At 49.1% G+C, this 20,852-nt stretch overlaps 1 protein-coding gene across 8 annotated transcripts in view; it reads left to right on the forward strand.

Moving 5' to 3' along the window:
- The window catches only part of PRKN (parkin RBR E3 ubiquitin protein ligase), a 1,400,595-nt gene that overhangs the window by 1,297,061 nt on the left and 82,682 nt on the right, over positions 1–20,852 (forward strand). The window lies entirely within an intron of this gene.

A 20,852-nucleotide genomic window follows, 5' to 3' on the forward strand; every position in this document is an offset into this window, starting at 1 on the left:
ATAAAATAAAAAGTCTGAATGTTAAGAAGTCATTGTTATCAAGAGAGAAAAGCCAGAGACCGTGCGCACCTCCAGGAGAACAGCAGCACACCCCCGCCGGGGTCTTCAGCAGAACCCAGAGCCCCGCCTGGAGCAGAGCCTGTCCAAGGCCGCGGGTGCGGAGAACCAGGCCCGATGCTCTCAGACCCTCCTCTCTGCCGCTGCCTGCACACTCCCTGCTGCTAGCGTCCCTGGTTTGAAGAGCTTCCTGAGCCCCCACAGCGCCTTCCGGTGCAGCTCAGCGCGCCAGGATTCCAACCCGGAGCCTCCGATGACGACAGGGACCTGAGCTGTGAGAAGCGGCTGTGCCTGCAGCGCTGAGCCTCTGCGGTGGCCCTGAGGGAGTGGAGCTGCCCAGGGAAGCGGGGCGGCGGCCCGGCAGGCACTGGGAGGGAAATCACGGTGCCGGAACTCGCGGTTGCTGCCTGGCCCTTCCCGCTGACACCGGTGTAATCTGTCTCGCTGGGTGTTTATAAGAGACCTTGGGACACATACACCAGAATTCGAGGGGTCGCTCACTGTGGATACTTTCAAGAGGTCACTTAACTATCTGATGCTTCAGTTTTCCATTTCCCTGCCGAGGAATGTGAGTTTATCCTTGCTGAGAAATTACCAATTAATTTCCAATAATATACTGATGAATGGAGGAGCATCATATCCTGGCATAGTTAATTGGCTGAAAACCCTTACATATCCAAAAGAATGTGATTCATCCCAGTTGTTGAGCCTGCTTCATCGTCTTCAGTTAGCAGATCCTGAATTCTACACTCCAAGAGATGAGGGTTTCAGAGAGGGAGGAAGGACGTGTTCCCTCGAATATTGCCCAGAGAATACACGAAGGCTCTCAATGGGAACAAAACTGAAATAGCCGCCAGACGGCTGTCCGTTCCTTAGTCTCACGCAGGTGGAGGATGATGGGAAGGTGGTGTTCGAATTGTGAATGCTCAGATGGTTCCCTTTTCTCGACAAGAATCTCTAGCTCTGTACGTCAGCCTTCGTGTGGCCCAGCTCATGGCTCATCATCCTGGAACGCGCCCTCTACCCTGTGTCTCCTGCACAGCCCTGCAGCCCTGCCCAGTGGATACACACAATTCGGGAGCAGAGGCTGAACCTTGGAGGAAGGTTTTGTCTGTATAAGGAAATGTTAGCTTTGCAGAACCCCTGGTTCCGTGTTACCCCTCCACCTGGCCCATACTAATACAAAGAAAGGTAATACACAAATGTACACAACGTCGTAGACATGACCCTGAGCGTTGTGTAACTGAAGAGTAACTAACTATGCACGAGATCTTACAGTACGGAGACAGTAGATCGCTCCTCTCTCCTGACGCGCCAAGGGTATCAGGTGTGCCATTTAATCTCCATGGCTATACCTGTGGTCACTTGATTAACTTATCGTTCTCCTAAATCAGGGGTGGGTATAGCCCTACGCTAGGCTCTAGGGAGAATTTATAGAATGTAGTGGAAAGCTTTGCCTTCAAGTAGTGCAAGGACTGCCTGCAGCTCAGTGGTCGCACAGGAGCTGCCTTAATCCCATCTAAGGACAGCTACCCCAGTGGCCTAAGAACTTCCCACTATTCCCCCACCTCTTAAAGTTTCATACCACACCACGAGATCATCACACTGAAGACCAAGACTCACACGTGTGAACCCCGTGTGACAAACTCAAGCCACCTCCTAACCTTAACAATTCCTTAGGATGAGGGAAACTCAGAACATGAAAGGGAAGAAGAGGGTAAATTGGACTACATCAAAATTTTAAAGCAGTTTTTAAAAGATGATTTAGAAAAATGAAACTACCAGCTGCAGACTAAAAATAAATTTGCATATCTAGAAAATGCAAAGAACACTTACCACTCTAATAAGGATAAACACCCCCAAAAAATGGGAGGAGGAGAAACCACATAGTGCAAATAAGGCATATGAAAAGATATTCAACATCAACAGTATCACAGAAATGCAAATTAAAACCACAAGGCTGTGCCCCATACGTGCTCACTAGAATGGCTAAAGTTAGAAACACTGGCAATGCCAGCTGTTGTTGAGGTTGTGGCGTGTCCATTATGGATGGAAATGTGAAGCAACACACCCACCTCGGGAACAGCCGGGCCATTTCTCACTGAGGGAAATACTCGCCCGCCAGGAAGTTCAGCAAATCCATTCGTCAGTAGTCGCCAAGGAAAATCCTACACTCTACAGGAATATTGCCCACACAAAAACATGTGCAGAAATTTTCATAGCATCCTTTTTCCTAATAACCCCTGGCTGTAAGTAATTCAGGTGTTAATTGAGGGGTGAATGGATACATGCATGGTAATATATTCAAATAATAAAATCAACAATTTAAATTAATGAACTACTAATATATGTAACAACAACAATGAATATTTAAGATGGACTGAGAGAAAGGAATCAGACATAAAGGAAAGTATCCTATATGATTTAAAATTATGTAACAGCTAAGGCAGGTCTGTAGTTACAGAAGGTAGGTCACTGATTGACTCAGGCTGGAGTATGGACTGGAAGATGTTGGCTCCGAAAGGACAAGAGAAGACTTCCTTTTTGGTGATGGAATGTTGTAAATCCTGATTGTAGTGGGGGTTATATCAGTGAATTCACTTGTCAAAATGAAAATGATAACAAAATTTCTTCTAAAACAAAATCTCCGAGACTCAAAGATTCCAGGAATAAATAGGGGCCTCCATAGAAATTGGCCAACTCCATCAGTCTTCCTGATCAAATCTCTGGCTTGAGAATGTACCCAAAAGGTGTCTCCATAGTGGTGTTCACCCTTCAGGCTCCATGGAAGACAGATTCCTAAAGTTGACTGAATGCAGTAACATGGTGCAATGTTTGCACAACTTGAATTTGGGTGTCTCCAAATTTTAGTTGACGATATTGGCCAAAGTGATCACTGGGTAAGGATTATCATGGTAGGGTGGCTACACAACACTGTGTCTCTAAGTATGGTGTTCTGATGTTGCTTTATTTAGCTGGGGCTGAGTTTCAGTAGAATCTTCCAGACTTAGATTTTGTAGAATTTCTGATTCATGCTGAATCAAATATTTGGCCTTTAACTCTGAAGTGTCAGTTCACTAGGACTGAGAAAGTAGACTATTCCATATCTGGATATCAAAAAGAGAACGCCAGTGGACTTAGTGGACATTGACCCAAAGACCCCACCACTTTGCTAGTTGGTACCCTCCAAGTGCTCTGCCAGATCCCAACCACGGCCTGGCCAGGATCAGCGGGAGGCAGGACTCAATGGTCAACTTAGGGAGTCCAACGTCTGCTTGCCCTCAGCTGACTTCTAGAAAGCACGCAGGAAGGAAAGCCAGATAAAACTGAATGACACTGCTAGAAGCAGGGAGGGCGTGGGCTCCTTGGTATGAGCCATGGAGTGGGCAGCAGAGACACCAGTTCGGGGCGGCACAGACCTGACAGCAACCATCCAGAGGCAGTAGTGCCGCTGGGTGCCGCAGGAATTCTGGGTACAGCAAGCCAGCGTCCCCAGCAAGGGATTACTCGACAGTCCAGCCCAAGGTACTCCTGCCGACCACGTACCCTTAGTGCTCCATTACCCATGATTCTCATCAAGCATTGTTTGCTTTATGTAGTATTTATATAAATATGTGTTTACCACTTTGCTGCTGCTTCTAGTGTGTTGTAATTGACAATGAACACAACTTCTAACATCTTGGTATACCCTACAGCCTAGCATAGTGCCTTGTTTATAAAGAATGCTCTATCAAACAAACCCATTGAGCAAAGGAATACTGAAGAAATAGAAAATATGGTTGGCCTCAGGCTATGAACCTTCTCTACAAAAGCTATTACACGAGTTTTGAACTGAAATCATTGATTATATTTAAAGTATGCCAACTTTGGTATGCAAAACATAGCTGTGTGTTTTTTATTGCTACTGTTCTCTTGAGAACCAGAGTCATATTTGCCGGCTACAGAATGTTTGAGCAGTAATTTCCAACTAATTCAGCTTATTTTTCAGCAAGTCAACCTCTGTTAACGACATATTAAATTTTGATTCTTTTTTTTATATGATTACCCTGGGGAGACATTCAAAGTAGACCTTTTAATAAGGGTTAGCTATACTGCTGATAGAACTTCATGGTGTCATTTCACTTGAGAGGATATTTTTCTAGAAAGACACACTCTAATGACTGGTCAGACATACTAACCACCTTATCTTTGCTCTGGGCCATATAACTAATTTAGATAGTCATTAGCTTCTAGGTAATGGGAAAGCATGGGCTATGGTATTAACTGAATACCAAATCAGGTCTTCAGATGCCTTTCCCTGTGGTGTTGCAACAGGAAAATGCCAGCTTACAAACCAGAGGTAGCTGCACATCTGGGTCTTCTCCAGACTTTGTGATTGGGATCAAAGCAATCCTCTGTGGGTAGGATTATTAAACATCAATGGTTGCAGACTCACTCCTGATCCCATGTCTCCAGATGGACGAGACTTTGATTATACTGGGAGACGGCATTGTGCAAAGAAGAAAAGAATGAGACAAATCATGCATAGTTAGTCCTGACCCTGATGAGTAGCCTGCTCTTAGCAGCCTGCCACATTTGATAGCATGGACTCTGGCCCCCCTCCACTGGCCTCTGGGATACACTGCTCATTGGCGATGCCATATCCCCTCCCATCACATATGAGCACACACCAAAATGTTTGTGGAGAAAATGGAATTAAAAGATAGGCTTAGTATTTTATGCAAAAACAAACTTTGAAATCATGCACAGTTTTTATTCATAATATGCTTTTCCATGAACCTCTTGAAGACCCCTTATACACATGGATTCCGCATTTCTTACACCGAAACAATTGAATTTTAACTGCATTTCCATAAACTTTTTCAAGTCCTTTGGTACTTCTCAGTCTGCACCACAAGCTCATCTTTTACCAATCCTTGAACTTGATCTGCTCAAGTCCTCCATCCATCACTGTTTTCAAACCAGGTCCTCCTTTGGGATGTCTCATTTACTTCTTGTTTAAAAAGATTTATTAATTTAAAGACAAGGTGACAGAGGGAGATGGAGAGAGAGGGAGAGAGAGGGGAAGATGGGGAGAGAGAGAAAGAGGGGGAGCGAGAGAGAGGGCACTTCCACCCACCGCTTATTCCCTAAATGGCCACGATACTGGAGCTGGGAACTCCATCCTGGTCTCCCACGTGGGTTGCAGGGGCTCAGCTGGGCAGTCATCTGCTGCTTTCCCAGGCATGTTAGCGGGAGCTGAGTCAGAGTGGAGCAGCCAGGACTCAAACCAGTGTTCATATTGGATGAGAGCTTTGTGAGCAATGGCTGAAGCCACTGCACCCCCACACCAGCCCCAGCTCATTTATTTCTGTGGTTCTGTCTCCTATCTGCAATGGATGGACCCCAAGTCTGTCTCCCTGGTTAGACCACTTCCTTGAACTCCAGCAATATACTTCACACTGCCTACTAGACATTCCCGTGTGAAATTTTCATAAGCATTTCAAATGCAAAATGTCAACATTTAACTTACTTTTCTGCCTCTTCCATCATCCACATGCAAACATATGCTACCTCCTCTCAGCTCAAGCTTCGCAGTGAGTGGCACCTGTAGTCCTCCGTAGACACACTCAAGACTCTTATCCCCAGCAGCGGGCCACTGATTCCTGTAGCTGAATGAGTCCCACATCCAGCCCCCCGTTCTACTGACTCAAGCTCCTTCCATCCTTTGCCTCAACTCTTCTAACAGCCTACTCTCTTCTTGACTCCAACATGTTCCCCCAGTAATCCATGTTCTGTAACAACTCCATGCAAACACCATCAAATCTCACCCCATTCAATGATCCTCTATAGGCTCAAAATCTATCCTCCTTAATAGAGTCCAGCTTGTTTTCTGGCCGCAAATTCCATTTCTCTTCTGTTTCTGTCATTCCTGTTTCCTCCAGCAACATCCTCAACTCTCATTGCGCCATTTTTGGTTCTGGAATTTGCGGTGTTCCTTCCAGCTCTGAACTTCTGTATACACTATGGCTCCCTCTGAGCCACTGGTTAAGAAACTCCTTCTAGTTCTCTGAGGATGTGTCTGATCTTCCGTTCAGTGTCCTAGAAAATGAGGCAGGTAGAAAGTTTATGGCATCAATAGGTAATAATTGCGTAGGATAAAATGGCTCCTGATCGCTATGCTGAATCATGACAGGTAGGACTGTACATGAACTATAAACAGCTGTCAACTTCCCTAGAAGCCTTATTCATGGCAGTAGAAGTTATGTTTCCCATGACTTGAAGTTACACCTGTGGAATTCCACCAGCACATGCATGACCAGGGGCTTCTACCTCAGCGTGCTCCCACACTCCAGCATGACCTTGCTCCCCAAGCCTGAGTGGTCACTGAGCTTCTAGAAAACGCTCTCTGCACTCCCTGCTGACCCACTGTACTTCCTGTCCTGTACCCTCCTACATGAACCCAGTGCCAAGGGAAGCTATTACAGTGTAGACAGTGTTGAGACCACTCAGAGGGAGTATTACACCGCCTTTGTGCGTTATTCCCAAGCAGTGACAGACCCACTCTCCACGGTCTCCTCACACACTGACCGTCAGCACTTCCTTACAAAGAGTTCTCTCATTGCAACCACTACAACTTCATAAGACAGCGCCAATCAATGTTTTGTTTTAAACTTTGTACCCCCTCCAAGTCTGTCCTCTACTATGGGCAGAGAACTTCTTAATTATACAATCAATTACCATTCATATTTGTTCCCACTGTTCCTACACCATGCCTACTACGCCCCAGGGACACACAGGAGAAGCTGAATGATGGGCTGGATGGATGGCTAAGCTGAATGAAGAGGGATATGGGACTTAGTGTTAAAGGTGTCTTTCACAAAAGTCAACCGCAATTATCCCATCTAAATAGAACAAGCAGCACCAAGACACCTGCTTTCAATGTAATAGTTTCTTCTGACCCATTTCTGGACCTGAAATCTCCCATTAGGGGGCATGTCATTGAAAGCCCTTGGATTATGAAGGAGAGGAAGACAAAAATAAAACCAAACAACTGAACCGTTACCACTGGAGCAAAAAGCTTCCTGCAACCTCTGATAAATCTATTACAAAACAGAGTAGAGAAAACCAGGAAAATACCTTCCTCGGAGAGGCGTTCCAGAGCGGACCACAGAGAGGCTATCTGAGAAGCTGGGCTTGGGTGTCAGGGAGGCCCGGTGCCCCACAGGTTGGGAATTCCAAGCATTCTTGCAGCAGATCTAGGGACTCAGGAAATCCCACCCTCACAAGTTGGGGGGGGTGGGGATTGGAGTCCGCTCTCTGCACTCCACCAACAGGAGACACTGGCCCCTTGGACAACAAGTCTCCCGTGGGCTCCAGTGATTATATAGCTTGGACTTTCTCAAAAGGGAACTAAAGCCAGATGGGTCACTTCACTTACATCAGATGCTGGACTAGTTACCCCAAGTGTGCTCTGAGAATGCTCTCACTATTCCAATAGAGGATAGAGCATCTCCTGGTCTTGGCGGCTTGGCAGGAAGAGAAACCCAAATACAGGTCTCCAGTGCAATTAACCTGGAGTACCAATCTCCCCCTGAAACGTGGTGACCAACCAGGAGCAGACACTGCCCATCTGCAGGTGGCTTCCTTTGCCCATCAGGTCACTCGAGGGGCCCTGGACAGCAGGTGGCACTGTCTGAGCCAGGAAGCGCTGCAGCCCTGGAGAGCTCAGCCTTGCCTTTGGATCACCCCGGGCGTCATCTTCATTCCCATCCTCGCTCCAGCTAAGATGAAGGCATTGAGGCCACTCAAACGATGATACTGCCTACAGGTTTCGAAAGGAAAACACACACAAGACACACACACACACATACACACTCAGGGCTTCTGGTGATTACAAGGTTTAGACCAAGCAGCTAGTGAGTCCTAGTGACCATGCGCGCCTCACTTTCCCCAACATGTAGCAATTGCTGGCAAAGGCAGTATTTCGCTTTGGTGAGCACGCCTGCTGCAGTCCAGTGCCTGGCAGACGGTGTGGAATTCAGACACGGGGAGTAGTACTGTGCGGAGAGCACAGAGCCAATCAACGCAGTGCCCATTGTTCTGCACAAGAAAACAAACGCGGATTCTGAGCGTAACCTTCGCGCTTCACGGTGGAAATGTTTGTGTGCCTCGGAAATGCTCCTTGGCTATTAAATCAAAGGCAAGCGTGCTTCATCTGAGCACCGGAAGGACATAATTGATGTTTTCACATTACGGCACATTTGGTCTAAACACTGGCTCTGCGGTACACCGCGAGCCGACATCGCAGGAGACAGGCAGCGGTGGGGGGCAGGCAGACTGCTGCCTCTGCCCCGGCAGGGGTCGCGGCACAACCATCACACGTCCAGGTTCCCATCAGCGGCACTGATGGCCGCTCACCCCGGGAGCGCCGGACGCTCCGTGGAAGTGCTCTCCAGTCCCTCTACTTAATAATTAAAATTTCAATCGCTTTCTCCAATAATGACCATGACGACACGTTTCTGCAATGCGTAAGCACGGGGAGACAGCTGCCCCTCCTCAGTGGCCCTGAGGTGTCTGTAGGCTTCTGCAGGACAGAAAGGGGCTGTCCTTTCTAGCAGAGAAAATCTGAATGTGTAAAAAGCCCTGTTTTTCTTTCCCTTCTCATAGGCGTTCTGGTAAGAGACAGTGGATTGCTGTTCTGCCCTCCAGGTTTGGAGCAGCCCACGTAGTTCAGAAGGTGGTCATTTTCTGCATGATAATTTGGCCAGTGTCACCTAATAGCCCATAGCCCTCACAACACACAGTCACCATCTCTGCAGGGCTCCTGGGGGTTTGCATCTTCTTTTTCTTTTTTAAGATTTATTTATTTATTTGAAAGAGTTACACACAGAGAGGAGAGGCAGAGAGAGAAAGAGGTCTTACATCCTGCTGGTTCAGTCCCCAATTGGCTGCAACAGCTGGAGCTGTGCTGATCCGAAGCCAGGAGTCAGGAGCTTCTTCCTCTGGGTCTCCCACGTGGGTGCAGGGGCCCAAGGACTTGTGCCATCTTCTACTGCTTTCCCAGGCCACAGCAGAGAGCTGGATCAGAAGTGGAGCAGCAGGGTCTCAAACCAGCGCCCATGTGGGATGCTGGCACTTCAGGCCAGGGCGTTAACCCAACTGCACCACAGCACTGGCCCCGGTTTGCACCTGCTTTCCGACTACCCACAACAGAAGGACAACAGACAGCCACTTTGTGTGACCTTTGTATGTGATCATCTACAAAACGCTGGCCTCCTCACCATTCAGGCCCAAACACCACGGTGAAGCACACACGAAGTGGGGGACTCCAGCTTTTTCAGAAGCAGTTTTTATAGCCAAGGGTAGAAAAGGCAGAGAAACTGACACAGTTGGGAGAAGGAAAGGACGATGTTATCTGAGGTCTCCTGGAAAAGGTGACATTTGAAAGAGGCTCAGATGAGCTAAGGACTTCACTCAGAAGTCCAGGTAAAGGACTTGACCTCCAGGAAGCTGAGTTGACCTAATGGGGCTTCAACAGCTCCAATGCTGGCTTTGAGTTTCACATGCTGGCTTCGTTGCTCTCCCACACACACATCCTAGATTCGGGTAGAACTGCACATCTGCTGCATGGTACCCTTAAATAAACGAGGTGCTTCCCAGGCTGAGACGCTCAAATTCCACAGAATATCCAAGTCCCACAGCTGGCATTATCCTGTATTAGGAACGTGCATGAAGGCAACACACACAGACCAAGTTTAGAACCGTGGATGCTGGATAAAGACCACAAACGTCCGGCTCTTCCTCTGCACAGCCAGTGACAGAACTGGAAAAGATTTCTCAACGGCGAGGGGTTTCCAAAGCCACCCCAATGCCTGCCAGCTCCTTTCTCCCTGACCTTGGGTGTGTGGAGGCTGATTCAAGAACCTCATTGTATGTTCCAGGGTTCTCTCCTGTCTTGACGGCACCCAGGATAGTGTGAGAAGTGGCTGAAGAGGAATATGCTACATGTTGTCCTGCCAATGCAGCCTCTGACCTACAGAACTCACTGCCTCTCTGCGCCCCGCGGATTCATCACCACCATCCAGCTGACACCCCAGCAACAGGTCCGCACACTGTCAAGTCCACCTCCTTGAACAGAAATGAGAAGAAACCATGCTCTCCCTTGACAGCCCAGTTTCTTAGCGCGTATCCTGACGTGAGAGTTAGCGTTCAGATGCCAAGCGAGCACTCCTATCGCATCTCGTAGGAAAGACGGGTGGTACTCTTTCAGCTCCTCATGTCGCGAAGCAGAACACAGGATGCGCACGCCCCTGTTGGAAGCAGAATTTGACTGGCAGTCAGTGTGTCGCTGATCTTACTGGAGACGAGGTTGTAGTCACCGCTCCTGGTCCCAGCATGGAGGACCCGAAGTTTGTTCCTTTGGACCCGATGGAAAAAAGGATGGAGGAGGGGAGGAAGGAGGGAGGAAGGAGAAGAACAGGCAAGGGCCTTGGTCAGGATTCTCCAGGGTCTTGTTACTCAGAGAACTGGCTTCCATGACTGTAGGGCTGGCAAGTCTGAATTCGTAGGGTAGGCCAGAGTTGGAGACGGAGCAGAGCTGATGCTAGAATTCCTCTGCCTCTGGGAAACCTCAGTGATGCCTTTGCAATGGACTGGGCGAGGCCGCCCAAGGCTGAGGGCAATGTCCCTTACTTAACACCACGGGATTATAAATGTCAACCCCGTCTACCCAACACCATCACAGCAAGGCCTAAGGTGGTGCTGGCTTCTATAACTGGCTACTGTAGCCTCCCGAGTTAACACAGAAAACAGACCACCACACATTGTACTTGGCTGTATCTCGAGTCAAAGCTGTATCTGAAGCATCTGATAACACACTCAGCTCGTGAGATGCCCATAGTCTAATGGTTAAGAGTAAGAAACCAAGGGCCGGCGCTGCGGCATAGTAGGTTAGGCCTCCACCTGTGTCACCTGCATCCCATGTGGGCACCGGTTCAAGTCCTGGCTGCTCCACTTCTGATCCACCTCTCTGCTATGGCCTGGGAAGCAGTGGAAGATGGCCCAAGTGCTTAGGCCCCTGCACCCGTGTGGGAGGCCTGGAAGAAGCTCTGGGCTCCTGGCTTCAGATGGGTCCGGCTCCAGCCATTGCAACCATTTGGGGAGTGAACCAGCAGATGGAAAAAGACTGACCTCTCTGTCTATAACTCTGCCTCTCAAATAAATAAACCTTTAAAGAATAAAGCAAAATGAAAAAGAGTAGGAAGCCAGCATTCTGATTCCCCACAGCCTGACCTCGGAGTCCTCACTCTTCACCAGTACTCAGTAGTACTTGCTAATTCAAGGTTCAAGCCCTCATTGACCATAAGGTTTTCATATTTCTGCTTTTCTGTGTTTTTCTTTTAATTTTAACTTTGAGTTTTTTAGCTTCTAACCAGTTAGATACACGTCACAGATGCAATCCTAAGAATATAATAACATTCCCTCCCTCCCCTTCCTTCCCTACACCCTCACTCCCTCTGCGTTTCCCCCTTCCCGCCTTCACTTTTGAGATAAACTATCTGTAATTGACATTACAGGGACGGGCTTAATGCTCCAGGAAATAAAGACTTCCACAAGTGAAAAGCAAAGCCCCTAGTTAGGAGAAATATAGACAATAGTTATAAACAATAATCAGATGGAAAAATGACTATTTCACCCATATATGGTAAATTTCAAAGTAATCACAGATCGTTAAAACTATTTAGCATAACATTCTTCACCATTAGTTTAACAAAAGTAGAAAACAAAGTTTGACAAAGCTATATTTGCAGCAATACTGATACACACAGATATTTCTTTCTTTTTCTCTTTTTCTTAAATCTTAGCTCCCACGTGCAAGGGAGAACATGTGGTATTTGTCCATGCCCAGCTCATTTCACTCAACATGATTTCTTCCGGTTGCGTTCATTTGATGCAAATGGTAGAATTCCATGCCATTTAAGAGATGTAGCATATTCCATCGTATAGGTATGCCATGTTTTCTTTCTGCATTCATCTGATGATGCACACCTTGGTTGATTCCGTATTTTGACCATTGTGAACAGGGCTGCTGTAAACACAGTGGTGTAGGTATCTCCTTGATACAATGTGTTCCTGTCTTTTGGGTTTAGATCCAGTAGTGGGATTGCTGGGTCATATGACAAGTCTAAGTCTAGTTTTTTAAGAAATGCCCACACTGTTCTCCACAGTGACTGCACAAATTGACGTTCCCACCAGCAGTGTCTAAGTGTCCCCCTTTATCCACATCCTTGCCAGCATCTGTTCCTCGCTGTGTTTTGTACTTCAGCCATTCTGACAGGGGTGAGGTCATAGCTCACTGTGGTTTTGATTTGCATTTCCCTGACGATGAGTGATGGTGGGCATTTTTTCATGTAAATTTGTTGGCCATTTGTATCTGTGTCGCTGCTATTGAGAATTGTCTTTTAAGGTCCTTTTACCCATTTCTTATCTTGGTTGGTTTTTTCTTGTTGAGTTTTTTAAGTTGCTGATAAATTCTGGATCTGAATCCTTTGCCACACAGGTAGCCCACAGATATTTTTTCAAATTCTTTTAGATATCTCTTCACTGTGCTGATCATTTCTTTGCTGTGCAGAAGCATCTGAGTTTAGTTTTGCTTTTTTTAAAAAGATTTTTGTTGATTTATTTGAGAGGCAGAGTTACAGACAGTGAGAGGGAGAGACAGAGAGGAAGGTCTTCCATCCACTGGTTCATCTCCAAATGGCCGCCACAGCCAGAGCTGCGCCAATCCAAAGCCAGGAGCCAGGTGCTTCCTCCTGGTCTCCCATGGGGTGCAGGGCCCAAGCACCTGGGCCATCCTCCACTGCACTCCCTGGCCACAGCAGAGAGCTGGACTGGAAGAGGAGCAACCAGGACTAGAACCCGGCACCCACATGGGATGCCTGCACCGCAGGCGGAGGATTAACCAAGTGCACCACAGTGCCAGCCCCGGTCCCTAAGTTTTGATTTTGTTGCCTGTGCTTTGGGGTTCCTATCCAAGAAATCACCACCCACACCAAAGTCTTAGAGTGTCCCCCCTACATTTTCTTACAACTTCATAGTCTCAGGTCTTAAATTTAGGTCTTTGATCCATCTTGAGTTCATTTTTTTTTTTTTTTTTTGACAGGCAGAGTGGACAGTGAGAGAGACAGAGAGAAAGGTCTTCCTTTGCCGTTGGTTCACCCTCCAATGGCCACCAAGGCCGGCGCGCTGCAGCAGGCGCACCGCACTGATCCGATGGCAGGAGCCAGATGCTTCTCCTGGTCTCCCATGGGGTGCAGGGCCCAAGCACTTGGGCCATCCTCCACTGCACTCCCGGGCCACAGCAGAGAGCTGGCCTGGAAGAGGGGCAACCGGGTTAGAATCTGGCACCCCGACCGGGCCTAGAACCCGGTGTGCCAGCGCTGCAAGGCAGAGGATTAGCCTAGTGAGCTGCGGCGCCGGCCTACTGCACATGATTTAAGAAAATTGCTGGCAGTATTCAGGCAGTTAAATTAAGAAAATAGCTAGCATAGTATTCAGAAAGTTAAACTGTTTCTACATTCTAGTCTATGTCCGGTGCCCCGACTGGGACTAGAACCCGGTGTGCCGGCGCCGCAAGGTGGAGGATTAGCCTAGTGAGCCGCGGCACCGGCCCTTGAGTCCATTTTTATATGATGAGAAGTATGGATCTAATTCCATTCTCCTGCATATATACATCCAGTTTGCCAGCACCATTTGTTGAAGAGATTATCTGTACTCCAATGTATTGTCTGAGCACTTTTGTCAAAACCCAGTTGGCTGTATATACATGGATAAACTTTGGGACTCTTTTCTTTTCCATTGATCTATATGTCAGTTTTTATGCCATTACTGTACTGTTTTAATTAATCTAGCCTCGTAGTATGCTTTGAATCAGATAGTGTGATGTCTCCAGCTTGATATTGTTGTTAAGGATCACTTTTTAAGCTTTTATTAAATGGATTATGTGAATTGATATGCGGTGAACTTAAAACTTGTGACTGAATTATCAGACAAAACCACAAGAAATATAAAAAATGTAGCAAGCTACATGCTAATATCTGATAGAAACCCTGTGTGGTTCCATGTGAGCTATGACAGAATATATGATGGATTTTCTTGAGTCCAAAGGTCAAGAGTTGGAAATGGTACAAAAATCCAGTCAAATGATTTGGGAGGGAGAGAGAATACAGATACAGACAAAGACATGGATGATACAGATATAAACCTGAATCTAGTGCCAAGGGCATGCCCATCTCCTCACCATGGCAACAGTAAACAGGTCCCTCATGGGGCATGATAAAGATTCTCATCGGTCCTGAGTGAAAATTTTTGCTTAGGATGCAACCTCAGGCAAGTTCAGAAGAAAATTCCATAAATTATCTAGAAACATAACCTGAAACAGTTGTGTGGGATAATGCGCTATTTTCCTCAGGAGCCAATTATCTTTCACTCCTGGTGTAGAGAAATATTTGAGAGCATCAAAACCATGGAGGTAGTGCTATGCTGGGAAATGTGTGTATACTTGGAATTTTGTGGACTTCAAAATTTAAAAGAATGTGTTTAATTAAGGATTCAGATCAGTCTGCTTACTTAGGTTGAAATGTTTAATTGAATAATTGATTTAGACTTGGGGTATTAAGTTGAACTCTTACTACAAAATTTGTAAATGGCATTGAACTTCTAAGAGAACTTAATGCTCATTGGGTTTTATTTTGATTTATTCATAAGTTATTGGTCCTAAGAAAAAATTTTATTTTTGAATCAAGCACTGGAATTACTTAAGAACATGTTAAGTTTATACATTCAGTTTAAAAGTTTTGAAGGTGGCACCAGTTGTCTACGTATTTTACAGGCTCTGTGTGGACTGGCCACGTCTTTCTATGTGGACCAGAGCCACCCCCTGAGTCTAATTCCCACTCATGGGCTACCTGGTATCATCGTGTCTGAAGCGCCTGGCCCACCTGGGCTTGCACATCCGTCACAGTCCCGCCAGTATCTGTCTACACTGCACAAGGCCAGTCCTAGAGCCACATTCTCCTTGGATTTTCCTGCTCTTATTCCTGAGTCAGGCCACTGGCCATTCAGAGTGAGCCTCAGCTTCAGAGCTGGGTGGGTTCCCCATGGAGCGTTGGCGTGGACAACAGGTTCCCTCGGGAGGGTCACATACTAGTGACGCTCTGATAGAAGTATGTTGACAGGAACTCCATGCGTGTTAATCAGACCACGTCTGGAAGCTGATATTGCATGTTTGGTACCAAACAAGAGGGACGTGACAGAGCATCGTGTTCTCTGGAGTGCTTCTCATGGAGCTCACTGGAGAAGCCGGGACTGTTGTATCTGCCGGTGAGATAATGCAGGGCCGAAGGGCTCACGCCTCTGAGCAGTCTATTTGCGGCAGTGGGAAGCTGCCTTTGGGAGGTGTAAAGATGCGGTGAGCTTACAGGGAAATACAGCGTGCGGAAGTCACCCCTCTCAGTTCCCGTCCCAGCCTCATGGAAGACCAACCCACGTTTCCACCACTGATCACATGCCTCTGCCGCAGGAAGAAAGCAGGCCTTGGGCTCCGCCCTAGTCTGACTCCTTGCAGTTACCTTCTCTTTGTGGCCAGCAAGCAGCATTTCCTATTTATATTAGGGACATGATGGTCCTTTTAGAGTAACCCTAATTAACTCAAGAAAACAGAAAACAATTGTATAGCGGCTCATAGATAGGTAGAACTTACAGAGGAGGCAAGAAAATAACAAGGCTTTGGAGGGCCCATGCAGACTGATGTAGGGCACGTCTTCGAGTGAGTGACGGCGTGGGGCACATCAGATGCCCCTGGCAGGGATAACGTTCCGACAACAAACGGAGCTCCATCCCATGGAATGCCTCGCCCTGCCCCTCAGTGGCTCAGGGGACCAAGGGGACACCACCTGAGAGGCTGTCATGCATGCCCTCCATACATTTGAGTTTGCAGCCCCTACATTTGTGGTCCATATTGGATGAGTCTTCTGTTGGCCGTCCAACCTTAGGAGGGACTCAGAGAGGTATAAAGAACACTCAGGTGCCTTCTCAAGCTCAAGGAGTAAACTTTCTTTGACTACTCTTGGAGAGCAAGTGCAATGCATGCTGGGACATCGGGGGTGCAGCAGTGCATGCAGCCAGACCACACGTGCCTGACCTCTCCAGGCCGTGGTGAGGAGGATGAATGGGTCAGTGGGAGATGGGAGCCCTTGAACTTGGCTCTGCAACAATCAACAGCCTCCTGGGTGGGCAGGTGGGCATGTGGGCGGGTGGGCAGGATCAATCTTTGCTGCTGGTCCTGACCTCCTCTTTGAGATGAGACAATGCCCGCCATGGTTTTGTTCGATGGAGCCTCTCCCTCGCTCGTTCTTCTGGGCTGGCTTCTTGTCCTGTTGCAAGAGAGTCTTCATCAACCACGGGTGGATAGTCCACGTGCCATGGCCCTGCGTTTCCTGGGTGACCTGCTTTCCATCAGGTAGCCTCTCCCTGGGGCACATCATGAGCAGTGATGGGATGTGTTAGGACACACAGGAAAATCTTCCCTTTTCTTTTTATAAACCTTGAAATCTTATTTGAGTTCCTTAGGTTTGTTTGGTTTCCTCCCTGGTTCCTTGGGTTCTCAGTCGCCAGGGACCTGGTTGTATGGTTATTTTGCTCAGGGGATGTACTGGATCCTGAGACAAAATCCAAACGCCAGAATCTGAACTCAGACATTACTTTCTGATATTGGCAGCATTGACTGGGCACACAGATTATAAATCGCAAGTATAAATCAAGTAACTGTAACACTACTACAGGGAGCTGCGGTTCTGTCAGGTCCATCCAGGTCAATAAGCGTAAGTCATTTGCCTAAGATAAATGACGATCTCGCTCCCAATGCCCATGCATGCCCGGCGCCACCCCGCTGCCCTCCACTGGCCCCTGTCACAGAGAAGACCTTGGACCCACCACTCTGCAGTGACCTGGGGCGGAAACACTGGGCTTCCAGGGGTCCCCAAATCACCCACGGCCCTGGCTGCTTTAACTTTAGAAGAGCAATGCCGCTCACCGGGAGGGTTCTTGTGGACTCGGGCATGCCAGAGTTTCCCAGCAAATACATGGAAGGACAGTGGATCAGCTGGTGCCCCTGGGGCCCTGAGCTCCCCAGGTTGCCAGGGAATGCGGCCCTGGAGCGTGCAGCTGTGGACGTCTCCCGATCCCCACCCCACCCTCACTGCGAGGGGGAAGCACATAGAAAAGTCTGGCACGTGGATATGTCACAGAAGTGCAAAGTCCTGGGTGGAAAAAATACACCAGCTCAGGACAAGTGCGGCTTCTGGGAGGGCAGACAAGGAAGGAGGGAGGAGGGGAGGGAAGAAGAAACGGGGGAAACCAGGAGAGGAGGACAAAGAGCTCAGACCACCTCGGCAACCTCTTTGTACAGCTCGAAGCAGCATTGCTCCACAGCTGTGTGTGTGGTGTCTGAGCGGCAGGTTCACAAATGCCTCCTACACTGTCCTCCATGTTTTCTGAGCACTGGAAAGAAGTAATTGAATATTTACATTTACACACGCACACACACACACACACACACACACGAGGGCCCTTCAAAAAATTCATGGAACCGAATGAAAAGTTGAGTGCATTTTGGTGCAAAAAAAGGTGAAATCATATATATAGGAGTTCTTCAACAAATTCACAGAAAATGCATATTATCAAAAATATGGGTTGCAACATTTTTTGAACCAAAATAAACTTAGCTTTTCACCCCATTCTGTCATGAACTTTGTGAAGGAATCCAGTATATGTACATCTTTTTAAGATTTATTTACTTGAAAGGCAGCTAGAGAGAAGGAGAGGCAGAGAGAGAGAGAGAGAGAAATCTCCCATTCACTGGTTTGCTCCCCAGGTGGCCCCACAGCCGAGGCTGGGCAGGCTGAAGCCAGGAGCTTCATTGGGGTCTTCCACATGGGTGGCGGGGACCCAAGCACTGGGCCATCCTCCAGGGGGCGGGATCAGAAGGGCAAAAGCCAGGACTTGAACCAGTGCCCACGCGAGAGGCTGGCATCACTGTGCATCTTTAAAAACCGATGAGACAGAAGAAAGAAGGCATGGCAGGCGAGAGGGGAGATTTCCCCCCAGAATGGTTTTCCTTACACTGGCTGTGTTCTAAGGCCAATGAGCAGAAGAAAAGATATTTATAAGGAAGACAAAATGTAGCTGCATTTCCTAGCGAGATCAGTTGTGAAAAGGTTTGGAGGATCAGTCTGGTAGGAGCGTGGAAGGGGGTTTGGGGTCTTAGCCACGGGAAGCCCTGGATTAAACATGCCGTGGAGAACGGGGGAATTCAGACACGCAGGGAGAAGCTGGTCAGTGAGCAGAGAGCAGCTTGCAGTTAACTTCACAGGGAGACTTAACCGGCCCAGTGGCAGGTAGGGTGTTGCTATGGTAACCGCTCAGTGTGGGGCGAGAAGGAAAATGGGATTAAAAGAGGAGACTTTCCCTCTACCGGGTTCTTTCCTGAAAGACCATTAAGAAGTCAGCTACCCTGCCCTAGAAGAAAAGAAATCCTATTTAGGCTAAAGAGAAAAAAAAAATAGCCTACTTGTGCACGTGGGAAAGACGGTGGCTGCTCCAGTGTCCAGGGGCGCCCGCTGGACCTCAGGAGGATCAAGGAATGTCGGGGGGGGGCGGGGGGCAGCACTGCGCTCCTGGGTGGGGCAGGGGGGAGACGGAGCGCTGGGGTGGGGCTGGGGTGGAATTAAACACTCAGGAAGAGCCGCAGCTGCCGCCGCCCACGCAGGCCTCCCTCCCGGCTCCCCTTCCCGGGTGCTGAGGAGTTGGATCAGGGTTAATTGTCTCATTTGCGGAGAGCTTTCATTCCACAGCGAGGGGAGGCCCGATACACCAGGGAGACAGGAAGCGGCTCCCGTGGTGTCGCAGAGTGGCCGGGGTCCCGCCATGAAGTCCTCGCACGGCCCACCAACGTCTGAGTCCTTTTCTGCCAGGCTCAGGGCATCAGGATCTGTGCTCCCCACTCCCACCAGGCCCCTCGGAGTCACGGTGGCTCTGCTGGGGACCCTCACGCCCTCCAAGCGGCAGCAGGACCTCCCCAGAGGCCCCCAACCACGGTGTCCCGGGGGTCAGCCCCAGGCAGGCTCCGGCCTCATCTCTTCTCCAGCCTGTGGTACCCTGGGGGCTGCAGCGTGCACGGAGCCTCCGTGTTCCTGTCTGCGTCGCCGCTCCCGGCTGGCATCTGCTCCTGATGGAGGATGACGGTCACCCGCTACCTCATGTCGCCCTCCGGAACCTCTCTGGAGCAAGGCCTCTGGACTCCAGGGCAAAGGGAAGCCCGGCCCCGGGGAAGCTGCTCCCCGCTTTGCAAGCTCAGCTCCTTGCTCCCTGAGCCTTCTCGCCCCACCCCGGAGCCAGGGTCTTGGGCCTTGTGTTACGGGCACGTCCTCTTGGCCTCCAGGACGCCACATGATGCAGCCAGGCAGGGTCCTCAGCACAGGTGGCCCCCACGGCTCCGCGGGATCCAGGTCGGCCACCCCTGAGCCCAGCCAGGTGTGCTGTGGAGCCCAGCTGAGTCCCCCCCTGCCCCACCCCCACCCCGCAGAGTGGCCTCCCCTCCCCAGGCAGCTCTGGGATGAGAGAGCGTCACGTGGTGTACGTTTCCTCCTCCCCTTCTTCATAGGTCCAGCAGGCGGGGGCCTCACACAGGGCAGATGGGAGATGTGTCGATGCTGGGACTCAGGCCAGGCCAAGTGGATCTCGAGGTTCCTGGCTTCTGACGGAAGCTTCACCCCTGACGCCTGGTCCGGACACCCAGGGTGGGTGCTCTTGGAATCCAGGGTAAAATGCGGGCAGGGGCCACCTGGAAATAAAAGGATTGGCACTGTGCCAGAGACCCTGATTAGGCAAGGCTGTGCCAAGAATGAGTGAGAATGCACACCAGAGGGACTTGGTTTTATATATATATATATTATATGTAAATAACTGTTACTTAGCAAAACAGGAATAAATCCATTAAGCTGGTAGCTTACACATATGTCTAGCTGAAACCACAGGAAGTCTTTTTCCCAAGTAATTGAAATGCAGAATAAATTACATGTAAAGACTCTGCCCATACTGCACGTCAGCAGTGTCACTCCATCCATCACGGGAACAAATGTGCCCAGCGCCACGAGGCAGCCCTTATCCGAGGCTCAGACACCCTCCCTTCCCGCAGACAGGCTGAACACAGCGAATTAGCCTCTCAGGAGGGATTCGGGCGTTCACAGCACAACCTCACCACGTCAATTAATATCTGTTGATTGAATGCCTGCTGTACATGGACTGCTAACAGGGGGGGCTACAGAGACCTTGCAGAGAGCATGGCCAGCGCTCGGAGCACCAGTTTAGCCTAACTGGAAACAGTGCATGGGAATGGAAGCATGGCTAGCCAGCGCACCGGGTCTCACGAACTCGAGGGTTGACCAGGAACAGGTGCATTCCTGGAGGACAGTGGCTCACTTCTTAGCCGATCCTGGAACAGATCGTGTTCCTGCCCATCCCAGAAGGCATCCTCGGAGAGATCGATTGTTCCTTAAATGGTGGGGACGCGTTGGCAGCTATCGAGGGCCTGTTCCAGGCCTGACAGTTTCCTGGGTGAGACTTGGAGGAAGAGCGCCCAGGACGCCCTCCCCTGGAACCCAGCCTGGCCGCTCTGCAGGGGATGAGCCAGAGGTTTGCTGACCCAGCCAGCCTCCCACCCTTCTCGCCTTGGTGCCTGGAGCCTGGCCCAGTGC

Source organism: Oryctolagus cuniculus, chromosome 5, assembly GCF_964237555.1.
Source record: "Oryctolagus cuniculus chromosome 5, mOryCun1.1, whole genome shotgun sequence".
In the NCBI taxonomy this organism is placed as follows: domain Eukaryota; kingdom Metazoa; phylum Chordata; class Mammalia; order Lagomorpha; family Leporidae; genus Oryctolagus; species Oryctolagus cuniculus.